Raw genomic sequence first — 5,169 nt, 5'->3', positions numbered from 1 at the left:
ATTTCTTCCCTGGCTTTGATCTCCCTGGCCTTAAAAGAAGCAGCAGAATAAAAAAGTGATCCTAATTGGCATCCAACATAGCACATTTTGGGAGAGAGATAGCTTTTAGTTTTAGTGATTCTTTTGTGTTTACAACACACAAACGCTTATACGCAAGCTCTGCAGTAAAGACCACTTGGTTGCCCTTAGTTCAGTCGCTCAGTCGTGTCCAACTCTTTGTGACCCCATGAGTCGCAGCACGCCAGGCCTCCCTGTCCATCACCAACTCCCGGAGTTCACTCAGACTCATGTCCATTGAGTCCGTGATGCCATCCAGCCATCTCATCCTCTGTCGTCCCCTTCTCCTCCTGCCCCCAATCCCTCCCAGCATCAGAGTCTTTTCCAATGAGTCAACTCTTCGCATGAGGTGGCCAAAGTACTGGAGTTTCAGCTTTAGCATCATTCCTTCCAAAGAATACCCAGGGCTGATCTCCTTCAGAATGGACTGGTTGGATTTCCTTGCAGTCCAAGGGACTCTCAAGAGTCTTCTCCAACACCACGGTTCAAAAGCAAAAGCATCAATTCTTCGGCGCTCAGCTTTCTTCACAGTCCAATTCTTGCATCCATACATGACCACTGGAAAAACCATATCCTTGACTAGAAGGACCTTTGTTGACAAAGTAATATCTCTGCTTTTCAATATGCTATCTAGGTTGGTCATAACTTTTCTTCCAAGGAGTAAGCGTCTTTTAATTTCATGGCTGCAATCACCATCTGCAATGATTTTGGAGCCCCAAAAGATAAAGTCTGACACTGTTTCCACTGTTTCCCCATCTATTTCCCATGAAGTGATGGGACCAGATGCCATGATCTTCGTTTTCTGAATGTTGAGCTTTAAGCCAACTTTTTCACTCTCCACTTTCACTTTCATCAAGAGGCTTTTGAGTTCCTCTTCACTTTCTGCCATAAGGGTGGTGTCACCTGCATATCTGAGGTTATTGATATTTCTCCTGGCAATCTTGATTCCAGCTTGTGCTTCATCCAGCCCAGCATTTCTCATGATGTACTCTGCATAGAAGTTAAATAAAGAGGGTGACAATATACAGCCTTGATGAACTCCTTTTCCTATTTGGAACCAGTCTGTTGTTTCATGTCCAGTTCTAACTGTTGCTTCCTGACCTGCATACAGATTTCTCAAGAGGCAGGTCAGGTGCTCTGGTATTCCCATCTCTTTCAGAATTTTCCACAGTTTATTGCGATTCACACAGTCAAAGGCTTTGGCATAGTCAATTGCCCCTAAGCTGTGATCAAATATTAGCAGCCTTGTTTTGAAGAAATCTACTGAAATTCTGCTTACTCCAAAGGGAAAAATCATAAGAAATAGGAAAAAGATATTTTGACTCATAAAAAAAGGAGTTAACCTTTACTGCCTTGAAAAGTGGTAAATACACTCTTCAGTTCTCTTCAATAGAATCTTCAAGCAAAATGGTGATCTGGATTGTGCAAATTAGAGAAACTTAAGCTGAAACAATAAATACACCCAAAACATTCAGTGACTTAAAGAACAAGGTTTTGGGACTTCCCTGATGGTCTAGTGATTAGGACTCTGCGTTTCCACTATAGGGAGCTCAAGTTTGGATCCCTGGTTGGGGAACTAAGATCTGTTCCAGCATTGCCAAAAAAAAAAAAAAAAAAAAGGAGAAGAAGAAAAAGGAAAAAACAAGGTTTTTTAGTGTGTTCTTTCTTCTCTCATATTCGGGGACCAAGCACATATTCAGGGACCCAGGTGGATGACTATCACAGTATTCAAGACTTGTCTTGAATGTCACCATCCAGTATCCTGGAAAGGGCAAAGAGCACGAAAAACCACCTGGGGAAGTGACACCTCCCACCACTGCATTGGCCATAAGCAACTACAAGGCAGGGCTGAGAAGTATGTTCCCCCCAGCTAGTTACAGGCTGGCTAGACATTTCGAATACAGTATGTGGATAACAGGAGGAGTGGATTTGAGGTGAGCACTGGGAAATCTCTGTGGTATGAATGGATGCACTGTACTTGGAGTCAGGCCAACAAAATCTGAAATAGGTGCACCAACAGCTGTGGTACCCTTAGGTGAATCATTTGACCTCTCTCAAGTGGTATTTCCTCATCTGGCAGACGGGAAAGAGGAACTTTGGCAATGTTGATCTCATTCATGTGTGAATAAAAGGAAAAGAAACCAAGATATCCAAGAGCACAGAGTTATTAGGCCAACTCTTGTTTTCTTCAGTGTAGGTGTACACAGTGGTAAGCACCCACAGTGCACTCTATGTCTGGGAACAAACGACAAATGAAGCGAAGTGAAGTGAAAGTCGCTCAGTCGTGTCCGGCTCGTTGAGACCCCATGGACTGTAGTCCGTGGAACTCTCCAGGCCAGAACACTGGAGTGGGTATAGATGTCAGCTGGAAAGCTGGGGGCATCTGTGGACCATGCAGCACATTCATCTGCAATAACTAACCTACTGAGTCAGGAGTACAGGAAAAGTGCTTGAACAAAGCTGAAGGTTTGTGTGTGCCACCTGCTCCTTGCTATTTTTAGCATGGCTTTCCAAAAAAAAAAAAAAAACAAATCAGAACGCAAGTAGATTGCGCAGTACTGATTGGCTTGCAAGTAGAAATGGAAGGAAATAGAAGTACAGAAATATGTGGTTTCACATGCATTCCTTTGTTGAGTCCTTAAACAAAGATATCCCGGGCACTTGAATACATTCATGAACTAAACACACAAACAACTTATATTCCAGTTGGTGAGAAATATAATAAGCAATAAATGTAACAAGTTATTTATGTTAGAAAGTAGTAAGTGCTATGATAACAAAACAGTGGAAGATAGGATGATGGGGGTGGGGGGCAGGGGGTATGAGCAGTTTGCAATTTTGAATAGGCTGGTCCTGGAGGACCTTATTGAGAAGGTACGATATGAGCAAAGACCTGAGTGATGGGTGGAGAGTTGGATATAGAACGTCTGGACAAAGCATATTCCAGGCAGAGGGGTCAGCAGGCAAGGATCTGAGATGAGGATGGGTCTGCGTCTCACACATCAGGCTCTTGGATATGATGCTCTTGGTAGCCTCCTGGTGGTCACCCTCCTCCCTTGGGGAAGAATGATAACAAGATGGAAAAGGAACTAGCAGTTTTTCCCTGGAAACATAAAGGATGACAAGGTTTTGTTTTTCCCCGTAGGAAGCAAGATTATTAAACTGTACAAATAGGAATATCTTTGATTTTAGAATAGAGTAATTATTCAGCACTTATCTTTAAAATTCCATTTCAGAGTGCATTCTATAACAGGAACTAGGTCATCCTTATACTCATAATATCCTTCCTTGCTTAGCCCATGTATTTCTCTGAGAGGCAGCATAACATTATAAAAGCAAACTAGATTTGAGGGACAGAAAGAAATACATTCTGGTCTTGACCCCTCCACCTACTAGCTGTGTACGTTCCAAGCCTTAGGCTTCAATTTCCTGTCTGTAGGAAAGGCACAGTGGTATTGGATGAATGAGATAGTGTATGGAAGATAAATAGCATAGTGTCCATCCTGCTTGTGTGCTAAGTCGCTTCAGTGGTGTCTGACTGTCACTGACCCTATGGACTGTAAGCTGCCAGGCTCCTCTGTCTGTGGGAGTCTCCAGGCAAGAGTACTGGGGTAGGTTGCTGTGCCCTCTTCCACGGGAATCTTCCCAACCCAAGGATCGAACCTGTGTCTGTCTCCTGCATTGGCAGGTGGGTTCTTTACCACTAGCCCTACCTGGGAAGCCCTGCAGACTACAGACTGTACCAACAAATGTGAGCTTCTCCTTAAAGCAGGAAACTCTGCTTTAAAGCAGGAAGTGGGAATGTGGAATGTTTGCTTTATGCCAGACTTGAAAAAAGAAAAAGAAAAAAGTTCTCCTTGGAACACTGGGTCATATACGAAGCCCAGTTTGTTAGAGTGGAAAGAGAAAACTTTGCTTTCCATTCAAACACCTTTGCTTCATTTTGGGGCTTCCTCTGAAAGCTTAGTGACCTTAAGTACCATACTTCCGATGAACTGCCTGTGAAAATTCGGTGCAATGATGAGAAGAATCTTTCTATGAAAGAAACTATTCTTATAATGCCTTCAGCCCTAGCTCAGAGTCCTGCGGTTGCCAGTAGATCAAATAAAGCCTGGAGTAAAAATAAAATCTCTGTAGAGATTTGTTCATAGACGCCAACTTGCTGGAGGGCACCATTTCTCAATGATTTCACAGTCTGGTATCTTTATTGATGATATTTCAGTATGCTCTCAATGGCAAATTTTTCTAACACCATAGTATTGGCTCAAAGCTCTTTCTGATTATGAAAGATGCTGTGAAGACTCATGATAAGGGGATTTCAAATGCTTTGATTCAGATGACATTCACAGCACTGACATTTAAATGACTAGTTTGGTTTTTCTTCTATAAGTTTGTTCACATTTTTGTGTTGTATATGGAAGGAAATTTAGAGAATTTCAAGAGCAAAGCCATCACATCCACAGCAGTCTATTTGTAAAATAAAATCTTTCCTGTTCAATGAAAAAAATTCTGTTGCTATATAGACAGCTTTATTTTCAAATGATATGAACATGTTATTTGATTAAACTACTTCATGACATTCTTTGATATTCTTCACTATTTCCCTACAGTAATTTATACCTTTGTCTAATGTAGTATGGCAGACAGAAGTGGATTTTGGAGTTTTAAAGCTCTTTGCTTTATTCCCAGATCAACTGGTTGTTTGATCTTGGGCAAAAGAGCCTCTGTTTTCTCAAATGTAACGTCAGGATAGCTAGTAGGATTGTTCTGCTGATTTATCAAAAATTTTTTGGAAAATACCCAATATTGGGGTTGTTGCCTCTAAGTAGTCAAGTGATAGCTATTATTTTCATCAACAGTCATCATAATACTTTTGTTCCTCTTTTGAAGGTCATTTCAAAGGCAATGCTATGTGAAACCTGAGTCAAATGACATACATTCTGGAGAGGGATATTTACAGCTAGGAGAAAAGTGAAACCAAAAAATAATATTTTTAAAAACTACCTACCATTTTTTCATTTCTATAAGTTAGCCCATCCAGTGCTCACAATAACATAATTTTCTTTTTTTTAATGCACCATTTTAAATTGTACAATTTGGTTGTTTTTCATA

Source organism: Bos grunniens, chromosome 9, assembly GCF_055505025.1.
Source record: "Bos grunniens cultivar Pamir isolate PY7600 chromosome 9, Bosgru_T2T1.0, whole genome shotgun sequence".
Classification (NCBI taxonomy): Eukaryota; Metazoa; Chordata; class Mammalia; order Artiodactyla; family Bovidae; genus Bos; species Bos grunniens.
The sequence above is the reverse complement of the archived record's forward strand: the minus strand, read 5'-3'. Positions refer to the sequence as shown.